Here is a 12,240-nt window from a genome sequence, read left to right as displayed (position 1 = left end):
TGCAGAATGAGAAAAGCGCTCCACACCAAAACGTTTCGCCACCTAATTGAAATTTTGAGGTATAAGAGGATTTCTGCACAACGCGGGCTGACAGGGCCCATTCACCAAATATCCTCTTAGTCTCCTCTCTCTCCCTGTCTGTCCTAGAGAAAGAATAAAGTTTTATCAGTCTTCAGGTTTAAGTGCAGCTTTACACCATCTATATCTAACGTTCTGCAGGTGATCTGTCTCAGCTCCTCTCAATCTCTGCTCTTTGTCTCTTTTTCTCTGTCATTCAGGCTTGCTCTGCACCAACAGGGGTACTTGGTTTGCTTGTCATACTTTGATATGTCACATCATAAAAAGGCAGTATAGGTACACAGGGAAAAAATGAGGGTAGATAACAAGACTGTGAAATGGAGGATGGAGAGGAGATGGTAAAGAAAACACTGCACAGGAGATGAGGCAGAGTGGGAGTTAAAGTATGACAGACAATTAGAATGACTGCGGTTATTACATGACCTTAGATTGTCTTATCAGCCAAGTCAAATTCTCTTCAGACAAATTCTGTTTCTCTAGAGCAAAAAATAGAGAACAATCAAAGTTAGGGTGTGTTGTTTGACAAATGTGGCCGAAGATACATTTTTTTCTGCAGTGTGTTATTGCATGGCACTCCAATGTTTATGATTTACACTACAGTAGCTAATGTGCTTCCATGTTGTTAGTCTTTGTCATTATACACAGACAGACACATATCGTGTATTCTTACACATAGAAACAGTGTAGTTGTATGGTTTTTACTATAGTTTTCATACTTTTGTGCTCCCTTTATGTGTTCCCTCATCTTTATGATTAGATAACCAACTATCCTGAAACAACCCACTCTTTTATTTATGGGGTGAAGTTATTTGACTCCCACTGTGAAGCCTCTATTATCATGCACAATACATTGCTTTTTTGCCACAGCATAATGCATGGGCGTGAAGCTCTCTAATGTGTTCCCTTGATAAAGAAGCACTAATTTTAGAAAAACCTCCTGTGGAGTCAGTGAAAAGATGGATTATACTTGCGATGTCCTTACTGGAGTAAGAGAAGAAATGTGTTTTGAAATAATACACACATAAGTGCATGGTATCACTAAATGGATTCACAGTCATCAAGAATCTTTTTTTTTTTTTCCACTCTTGCATCTTGCAAACAAACTAGATGGAATACATTATTTAGCTTATATCACAAAACTCAAAGCGATTGCCACAAGTAATAAATATTACTCATACTAATACATCATCATATTTTTTTTTCTTCCGACAGGCCCAATAAACCCTGCTGCTGTATGAAAGTGAAAGTAGGGCCTTAACATAATGATGCAATTCCAGTGAGTTGGACATAATTCAGGGTGAGTTATTGTACCCCATGCAGGGAGGGAGAGAAATGGGAAAAAAAAAATCTAAATTACTGAAGGTAACTAGTTTCATCCTTTTTTGTACAGACAGCATTTTTCTTCTTCTCTCCATGTTCTTTTTTTCTTTTTGCAAAGTCCTTTGGTAAATGTCCACTGCAAAGTTGGATTTTTTGCATTTTCAACGTTCGTCTTCAGTTCTCTTTAACATAAGAGATTCATTATGTCTCCAGTCACCTATGCCAATAATGTTTGAGCAAGTATATACAAATCATTAACAGATTACTTTCATGTGTAATTTGTGAATAAAGATAATACTTAAAATGTATCATGTGAATTAAACAAAAATGCTCAAAATTAAAAAATGAAAAAAGCTGAAGTGACAGCATTAATGGTACACTCATGCATGGCCCCTGTAGTTGGTGGATATTTTAAATAAATGAGATCAGCATTTTTGTGACATACAAAAGCATTATAGAATGTATCCAAGTCATTTTCAGTGGACATCGGGTTTTTGTCTTACTGTTTCTCAATCTCCCCATCTTTTCCTCCGACGGTTTCCATTATTATAGCAGTTGGTGAATCAACTCATGCCTTGAGGGTTTAGTGCAGCTAGTCCTCACTCCCCCTGTCCTCATCACTCCCCTTGTTTTTCATTTTCTTACTCACTGCCTCTCTCTGTCTCCTTTTTTCTGTCCCCTGCTAGGCCAGCAACACAATTTTTCACTTCAGTGGGAAAACAGGTAAAATAGAGGGAGTGTGCCAGTCTGTTTAATAAAGGAATAAAGGCAAAGAAGAGAGATGAGAAGGAAAAAGGAAGTGTCCTTGGGGCTGAAAATATATACACAGAGACACATGCACACATACTGTATATGTGCACATGCAACACATATGCACATGGACACTTGTACAGACAATGAGGGAACACAGAAATTCCCACCTGCTTATCTTTGAGAAACTGCTCGTGAGGCGCTTCCCTGTTTAATTAGACACTTTGGTAAGAACCTCATAAATCATTGCGGCATAAAACTGAAAGGTAAGCAATGAATGCTTCTCATGCACTGGTGCGCACACACACACACACACACATCTGCACAAGTCAAAAATGTAAGGCCATTGGTAATTCATGAATTCATGAGTATGTGTGATCTTCAACTTCAGTCAGTGATCCGTGGGTGTGTGTGTGTGGGTGTGTGTGTGAGTGTCTAGTCTGTCCTCAACACACCAGCAGAGTACCACTTCCTCTAGGAAAATTGTTTAAAAATGTGTATTTTTAAAACGTCACTATTTAAGGACAATTTCAAATTCAAGATCGTATTACTCAACTCTGTGATTACTTGCTCAAAGACTCAGAGTACAAAAAGGTCATAGTGAATATGTGGTTGTATGTGCATTTGTGTGAATGCTTGAACTCTAGGTGTGTGTGCAGGAGTGTGCTTGTGTCTCCAGAGTTTTTCTAATGGCAGTGTGTGGTAACGGGATCCTGGGTGATGTCTGCTCTCAGACAGTGTCTGGCTCTCAGCTCTCCATCTATTATTCACACACCGGGATACACACATACAAACACACACATACACACAGCGTTCTTCCCTCATGTCCTACTCTTTACTACTACACACTGTTAACAGTGGATTGCTGAGTTTTTTTTTGTTTGTTTGTTTGTTTTGGCATGTGAATGTAAGTTTGTGTACATATATATGTTTGTGTATTTACCTGTTTTGCTCATCTCCCAGGAAACCAGTCACTCTTGAAGTCAATGTCCTGCTCTGTTTGTCCTGGTAAATGGGCAGAAAATTAGTATTGACCAGAGAAAGAGTTATCTTTTTTCTAATTAAAAACAATAAAAGAAAAAGCTAACCACTAAAACAAAGCATAGTTTGGTGAAATGAGACTAAGTTCTCAAAGTCATCTCTTCACCTTGACTAAAGTTCATCCAAGCCTGTCAGTAGGTCCTTATCAGGGCTAGACATCTCTTTGGTCACCTGGCCCTTCTCCACTGCCCTCATTGGACAGACTGCTGATTGACATTTATAGAAGCAACGTATAGCCCAATCAAAAAAAGACTATTCACTTTACCTAGTTAAGATGAAAGAAGGAACCCTTGGTCTTGTGTTGTGAGTTACAACCTTACATAGAGGGGTTGGGTCTTTGTGTCATGACCCTGTGTATGTAGATCAAAGTCTATCACCAAGCCATTATCTAAAGAGCTCATATTCATCCAAGGTTCCCGAAGAGAGCTCTACCCGTTCTGTGTCAGGTTTGTCTAAGGTTTTCCCAATACTGCTGTATCTGTTCAATAATGATTTTAGGTCAGTGATTTCTGTTTCTTTTGCTCAAAAGGTAAACAGATCTTCTACTCTCTACTTTCAGTAGTTTTTGAGTGTAAGCTAATAGGTGATTGACAGTTAAGGAAGCAGGATGTGGTCAACTGATGAAAGTGGACCACTTTGTCTTTCCCTTGTTAAATATCTACATGGAACTTTCTGCATTTGGTTTTTCTTCTGGACCAAACCAACTTCCGAAACAATCATCTATACACATATGCTTTCAGGATTTTGGACTGAAATTTTGGCCAGAAAGTTCCTCTATCTGAAGGCTTCATGCCAGTCGTGGGAGGATAAGAGGCAGGGAAATGAGGGAGCAATGCTGAGATAAATATAGAGGTGGATACACAGCATACTTCACTTACTTCACTTGGTGGGTACTAATGCAGGAAAGGACAAATAGATTATTTACTAATAGAAAAAACAGTTAGACCCAAAACACACTGTACATACATACTGTAACAAAGAGACTGTATAGATAGATTGTATTGAACTGCATTTTAATTTACTTGAAAAAAGAGAGAGGAGGAATAACTTCTTTTCTTTCCTTATGATCCTTCCCCACCTTTTCCTTTTCTCTTTATTTCTCTAACACTACAGCTAACCACCACTTGCCCTGCTGCTTGTCCAACTTCCTGGGTGCTGCAGTTCTCAAGTGGTGTTGACCCATACAAATACATCCCTTCAACATGATTACAGTCAGTCACTGGGCTGTATTTATACTATTCAACCTGCTGAAACTGTTTGCCAGCCACCCTCCTCCATAGCTCTGAGTCTGTGCACTGCTGTGGCGCCTGAAAGCCCAAAGTCTTGATTCAACACAATAGGCTGATTTGGTGCCCTCACTACTTCGAAGAGCATGTTGACTTCATTAATGGCTCCCAAAGCCTTTTAGCTCTCACACAGTGGCCTCTGGTCACAAAATATAATGGGGTATACCCCACTCTGTAGCGCTGCCACCAGGTTGCGCCACTAATAGAGACACAGGTGGTGATGTGCTCTCAAATTATGCCTTTGCCTCTTTGAGGTCCTTAAGGCCTAGCCAGTAGCTGCAGCGTCAGTGGCAGGAACAGTAGCACTTATCACTGCAGAATAACTGGATAAGAATGGAAAAACAGTAGAGGAAATAATTGGTTTGAAAGAGTAATGTGCGTATGGGTTTTTCTCAGGCAGGCCAGCTATTTGTCTGCAGTAAATGAGGTCTGTCAAGAGAATGTCTACCTATCTCCTCTAACACCCGACTATGGCTGTAATGAGACATTGAAAGAGGAATCAGAGGGGAAAAGAGGCAAAAAAAGGACATCTTCTCTGCACAGGGAAAGTGATGGAATGATGCATATTGCATGGAAAAAGTGGCAAAACTGAAAAATCTATGCACAAAGAAATGAATCAAGACCATGAGAACAAAAAGAGGCAACCAAGAAGAAAAAGCATAGGAGATAGAGTAACTGTTGAATAAAGAATAGGAAGGGACAATTGCCCAGAAAAATCAAGACATTTTTTGTTCTTGACTGAGCACATTGTGTATGTTTGTAGGTTTTGTCTTACTGACTTGATCGAAGAGCCCTCCCCAGACCTCTACATCTGCATCTACAGTTAAATGTTTGAAGGGTACTTTGTCTAAACCTGTAAGCACAATAAAAAAGGGAAAATAAATGAGTTACCTACTGGTCCAACAGCTGATAAATAGTCTGTAACAAACATACCAAGTAAAAAAAAAATGAAAATTTTAAATGACTAGATAGAAGTAGGTAACTGAAAGAAACAGAGTGAACAGTGAGAAGTCAAGAGGTCAGAAATGTTCTCAAGATTGAACCGGCCATGAGCCTGCAGGTATTTTAGTCCACCTCATGACTTATAGATTGAAACATTGATGAAGACCGAGACAGAGAGGGAGAGAGAGTGAAAAAGAATAAGAGCAGTAGCAGAAGAGGGAAATGAGTAACGAAAGCTTAGCTCTGAGCCCCCTGCCATGGCCACAGTGCTCGAAGGCAGCTCAGCAGTGAAGGCACTGATAGCAGGGAGGCCTGTCACTCACCCTTTGAAGCCACTGGGGAGATTGAAGGAGAAGAGGACAGCAAGGGGAGAAGGGACAAGTTAGGAAGCCTCCAGACACTTGTCCCCTTTCACGTCTAACACCACAATCTCTCACAATAACATTCTCGTTGCCTTTCTCAGTGGTTTTTCTTTCTCTCTCAGCAGGGGGATAAGGTTAGATTAGTAGGCCACATGGACCTGCAGGCTAACGGGTATCACACCTGTCAAATGCCAAAACAGTCACCAAGCCAGGATTCCCCTGTGTCTCTGCTAGAGTGTCAGATTCCAGATTTTAGGTGGTGGAGACAAGAGCGGGACCAACAGAAACAAAGTGCAACTATGATTTTTGTTATTCACCAAATCTCTGTATTTTTTTTATTGTGCTGTTCATCTCCCACCCAGAGAGTCTTAGTTATACCACATTAATCTTAGAGCACCAAACTGTGAAGGTTTTCCAGATGTTTCTTTTAGCCTCCTGTTCAGAATGAAACATCTGCAGAGGATTTACCTTAGTAAAACTAAACTCAATAGGAGGTCCATTGTAGAGGTCATATTTCAGCACAGCTTTGATATTGCCCACGCAAGTCTCTGTAGTTACTTTCCTGCTAACACTGACAATTCCCTGATTTGCACCCACAAAGCACCTTCCCTCACAGTGCAGGCATTGGGAGGAAGGGCATTAATTAAAACCCTGCAGTGTAGCAGATATGCCTAATCACAAACATAAAACAGAGAATAGTGAATTAAAGCACAGAATTAGTTCAGTTCCACTCTGTGGATATTTTTTTTTTTTTTTTTTTTTTGCCCACTCATCCTCCTATAGAGACGAGTTGAGCTGGAAGGAAGGAAGAACGGGATATTAAATATGCCTTTAATGAACTGAATTAATATTTCACTTCCATAAAGGAAAGCAGTTAAGCATTCAGTCCATGTTTTACCTTTTGGAGAGCTGCAAGATGTCTCCATTATAGCTTGTCATAAAACATAAAATACTATGCCAAAAGACATTGTAGATATAGACGTACCATGGCATTAGTCATTCATGTGTCACCTGAAGTACCTGTCCACGAACTACATCTGTAGTGCTTTCCTTTTTATAAATGTCGGTCTTTGATAGTCCGAAATGACTACTGTTTGCAGTGAATAGCGGCTCATGTGTGAATCTTTGCTCCAGCAGTGCTACACAGCCAGTCTACCGTCCCACACTGGTGTGCTACATCATCACTAATACCCTCAGATTAATGTCAAATCATCCACACACCCCCACTACTCTCGCACCAGTCCATCTCGCCTAAAGCTATATATTGAGGCATTGAATGTGGAAGTGGAGGGTTTGTTCCAGCATTGATTGACATTGAGAGATAGATCCAGTCCGCCTCCTGGCCTCCTTTGCTTCTGTTTTTCTTTCTATCCCCCCTCACCCCCTGTCTCTGTCTGCCATATGTTTCAGTGAGCTGGACAGATTTGGGCAATCAGACAGCCACCATTGTATTGCTGTCGGCATGAATAGAATGCATGGAGAGACACATTCCCATTATGTAGTGATGATATGTTGTGTTTTTTCGTCCCGTCTTTTTCACAGTGAATGTTCTTCAGTTGTCTCTGTCTGTTTGGCTGTCTCTCTTTCTGGGCTTTTATTGCATGTCCTGCCTTGCCTTGTTAAATACCTAACACTTGGCTGTGGTTTGAGAAAGAGGGTTGCAACCTGAGCAAAGTGTGGCAGGTTAGGTTACAGTGGCATTTGGCTTGTGGTTGTGCTGTTGCCACTGCAAAATGTTTCTGATTGATATCTTGAACAGGGTCACTTTGTAAAGCTAATTTCATGCATTGGTACAGTAAGTATAGTAGATCAGGTTTAAAGAAAAGAAGTAGCATGTAATTGACAACCAGGACTGTAGTTGTTATATTGAGCAGAAAAGGGTTCATGACCTTTTGTGGCTGTAAAAATGCTGGCATCGACTTTGGGTTTGCCCATGTGCACTTTTCAATGGACTGGTGGAATTCCACACGCAAATATTGTGGTAATTTGAGTTTCACAGCATGCTTTATGACTTTGGATGACATTCTGCTCCAGTCCACGCACCTCGCTGTGGTTGCATGGCCCATGTCTGTGCATGGTGATACTTTAGTCAGCAGATTATTCCGGCTTCCACCAGCATTGGCCATGGTGTGTCCCAGCCATGGTGTGTTAGTGTGTGTGCCATGGTGAACAGACTGCAACTCTGTGTGACTAGCCTTCCTTTTGCCACCCCAAAATTCATGGCATTGCAGGCAAGGGCACAATTCTGCAGTCACACTCACAGTCCTCATTTAGAGCCACACACAGATCCTCCACTTCAGTTATTGTATGTTTTAGGTAGTATACATTCAATATGCTGTTTCCCCAGTGTGGTGTTGTCCTAATGGAAGTGTATAGCCTGCACTTTGCCACAGCCTTCATCTGCATTAATACTACTACAGCAGTATTTTATGTCTCCTGAGGATTGACTAGACTCCTTCTAAAATGCATGCAGTCTGTTTCACCACTTGATGTAAAGTAGTTTCTACATAATGGAACACCAGTTCACTGGGATTATCCATAATCAATGAGGCGCTAAGCTGGACAATCAGAGATACAGAATGTCATAAGAACAATTTTTTTCACTCAAAGAAAGTTCCAGAGGGAAAACAACATTATTGACCTTGAATATATAAGATATATTTTTGAAAGAACCAATAACAAAAAAAACAAACATATTTTGTTATTAGAATAGTTTGATACTAAAATGTTTTTTTTTTATATTGGCATGTAGTTTATTCACTTTCTGCATCTTTTCCACCATACATCCTTTTGAGTTCATTCTACCACGTAACAGACAGTTTAAGCAACAATTACTTTATTTTATTTTTTGAATAGCACATGTATAATAAAACTTCATCATATTTTTACCTGCCTTTCAGTAGATGGATCAGAGGAACTGCCTTACTTGCCATGTGCTTCTGTAGTGTACAGTGCCAGTTTGAGGAAACTGAGGCAGGGTATTCCTGTGGTTTTCACGCTGAAATGGCTTTCCTGTCTGTATCACACCTTCTGCTAGCTGTTAAACCCATGGAGAGAGAGGGACATAGTCACTATGGGCACATTATTTTTCATTGACAGATTCAAGGCAGAAAAAACTATCTGCACATGAGGTTGCATTTGTTTTTTACTTTGCACTGTGAGACACTGAAACCCACTGAAACGAGTTTATAAATGTACTTACAGTTCTCAGTATTTCGGTTGAATCTTATTTTGCCCTCATATTTTCTCATACTTTAATTTTTAGACCTCCAGGAACCAAAGGATAGTTACTGTTCTTCAAAAGACATAAGGGGTTTAAAATTGGTTTAAAAATATATGTACATATAGATACATACATACATTTTTTTTTATTTGCTCTAAATTTTTTTCAGTGACAGAAAGGATAACAGAAAGAATTCAGCCCTTATTTGTGTATTCAATGATAGTCCTGGTGTAGTTATCTGTTTCAGCCACTAGGGGGACACACTTTATGATTAGTGTGGTCTCTTTACGGAGGACTATGACATTCTCTGTATGATCTGTGATACAACAAGGATGTTTTCCACAGATGCATGCATACAGCCGCCAACACACACAGGGCTATCGAACTAACTGTTTACTCCACATTTTTTGCAGGGTTGAGGAAATGTGCTCTGAGTCTAAAGTGCCAGTAACTCCCCACTCTCTCCAGAGCAACCCTCATTACCATATGAGTAGCTTCAGTCAGGCAGCTGGTGTGTGTGTTTTTGTGTGAGTGTGTGTGTGTGTGTGTGTGTGTGTGTGTGAGCGAGAGAGAAAGAGAGAGAGAATAAAATGGCAGTGTTTTCTATATGTACAAGAGAATGTGTGAACACAATAGTAGGAGTGGATTTATGTGTGAGCCCAGTGCATCTCTCACCTTCAGACTACTCAGCGGCAGAATGAAGTCTGTGGCAGTGAATGTCTATTGTGTTGTGGTAATGTGATAGCAGAGATTAGCATTGTAATCCATTTAGCATAGAACAGCTAATCCACTTTATTACTGTTGAAAAGGAATCAGATAATGTTGGCCAGCGCCACTGTAGCTGACTTAATGATTTTATGCTGATGAAAAATTACTTTAAGATATATTAATAACTACTGTTGCCGACAACGAAGCTAGGATTAGTCGTTTAATAACAAATCAATGTAATTAGCTTTTGTTTTTTTATCACAGGAATTAAGACATTGGTTGTTTTCAATCTACCTTGGGCTTTGTTTGTAGAGTGTGTTTTTGAAGTGATAAAAATGCAGTAGTTGCATTGCCATTAAATTTTTTAGTACACTGAATATTGGATTGGATTTTGTGGAGTTTGTTCCTGAGAATGCCAGGTTTGATAACAGTAAAGATAATGTATCCGCTGTAACTAGTCTAAAGTTAGTGTGACCCTGCTGTGCAGATTAAAAAAATACAGAGTAAAATTAAGTACTTTATATCTGGCAGTTATTCTACAAATAAATTTACTGGCCTGTGATGTTTATCAGTCCTTCTCCCTTGCGTGTTTGCCTCCTTTCCCACTGTGACTAAACCAGACAGTGTTGCATGTTTGGTGACATACTGTGTACTCCCCGGTGGCTCATTTGTTTTGTCGGTGGTCAGATTGAAGGATAATATACAGGAGCTTCCCCTTGAAGCCTCTCTGATCCCTGGTGACTGTGGATCTGTCCCAACACAATAAGACTATATTCAGCCACAGCATTAGACTGTGTACCCATTAACTCTGCTCAGCAATTGACAACACACTTCTATTGTATGCAGTGAGTGTAAGCTGATACACACACACCTTCACATACATGAGCATTCACACATGTTATGTACCGTGCACGTATGCGCAGTTTCTGAAATTAATCACCCGATCAGGCAGATTAGATAACCCTACCTGCTGAATCTGGCCCTGGCTCATGTGGACTTTCTTTCTTCCTACTCCCCTCTCTTCTTACTCTCCTATTAGCCTTCTGTTCTTTTCTTCGCAACTGACCCTGGTGCATACAATGGTTCCCAGTGAAAGTGTGTAACTCTTTGATACACACAACTCAAGGCCCTTTGAGATCAAGATCACTACACAAGCCAAGCAGGAGGTAGAGCGAGAGGAAAAGAATGGCTGGGAAACAAAAGAGGAGGGAGAGCAGGGTGAGATCAGGGTGAAAGATGGTGCCTGTTTAAAGAAATGTCATGTTGTGAAACTGGATATCAACAGAAACAGTGAGAGTAGGGCAGAACATAAACTGCACGCAATAGTTAGGTTGTTCTCTTTATTACACAGAGAAGTTGACTTCCAAAGAAAGACAAACAAAAACTTTCATTAGAACAGTTGATTCTTTGGTTCCTGTTTAGACACTAACAACTTAATAACAAGCATACTGTGTTTCCTCAAACTGACATTCAGCCTATTAGCTTGATTGGGATAGTTAGAAAACTTTATGCAACTTCATGACCTGTGGTTCATAGAGTCTGCTATGATTTTTGATTTGACTATATGGCCCTTTCTTAACAATAAATGTCACTGAATCATTTTATCCAAGGGTTCAGTTTCCCTTCTTAGAACTGCTGAGGCTTCTTGACCTTAGACTTTGGGCAGGGCAGCAAAAAGGTATTTTAATGATATGCTTACAGAGAGAACAGTGTGCTTGTTGTCATCAGCATATTATAATTAATCCTGAAGTGACTCACTTGTCTGCTCGACCATCTGCTTCCTGTCCAATTTTCTGTTACCTGTGAACCTTTTAGTGCTGAAGAGCACAAAGAACTACCAAGAGTCATCACAACTTTAACAAGACTTGCTTCACACCTGTCAACAAGCCCACACAGGCCTTTGTGTGTGTATGTGCGAGTGCGTATTTTACCGGGTGCTGAAAGATGCTTGGGTAGGTTTATGTCAGGACTGTCTGTTACTGGAAAATTACAGCCAAAGGACCAGATTTTGAAAGGATCATTTGGAACACACCCTGCCTCTGTGAGTGTGTGTGTGTGTGTGTGCGTGTGTGGGGCAATGTAAGCAGATGTTCAGGCACAACCCAGAACACTTCCATCACACCACCAAATGTGTACGAGGCCAATTCCATGCACTTTCTGCTGAGTAAACACACCTAGGGGCCCACAGACCACATCTTCTGCCCAGATGCCTAATTACCATAATCACTTTTGAATGGATGAAAATGTGATAGAGAAAGATGAGCTTATCACATGCAGCACTGAAATTTATGGGGCATGGGAAAATCCTATGACATTATGCGATATAGGGGTAGTTTTACCAATAATAATGTTCCAAAGTACCTTTTTAATGATACCTTGGTTCATAATCGCCCCATTTTCTTCTCCAAGATGCCACTTTTGTTCCATTACCAAGTCCTTTCTTATGAAACCCAATATCAGACCTTCTTTCTGTTTTATCTATAACATTTCATTATCATGTTATAGATTTATCTTTGTCTTTTGGTTTCTG

At 40.2% G+C, this 12,240-nt stretch overlaps 1 protein-coding gene across 1 annotated transcript in view; it reads left to right on the top strand.

Moving 5' to 3' along the window:
• plxna4 (plexin A4) overlaps nucleotides 1-12,240 on the top strand; it is a 205,264-nt gene that overhangs the window by 107,150 nt on the left and 85,874 nt on the right. The gene's annotated exons all lie outside the window — the stretch shown is intronic.

This window comes from Mastacembelus armatus, chromosome 23 (assembly GCF_900324485.2).
Source record: "Mastacembelus armatus chromosome 23, fMasArm1.2, whole genome shotgun sequence".
In the NCBI taxonomy this organism is placed as follows: domain Eukaryota; kingdom Metazoa; phylum Chordata; class Actinopteri; order Synbranchiformes; family Mastacembelidae; genus Mastacembelus; species Mastacembelus armatus.
This window is presented reverse-complemented; position numbering and strand designations above follow the sequence as displayed.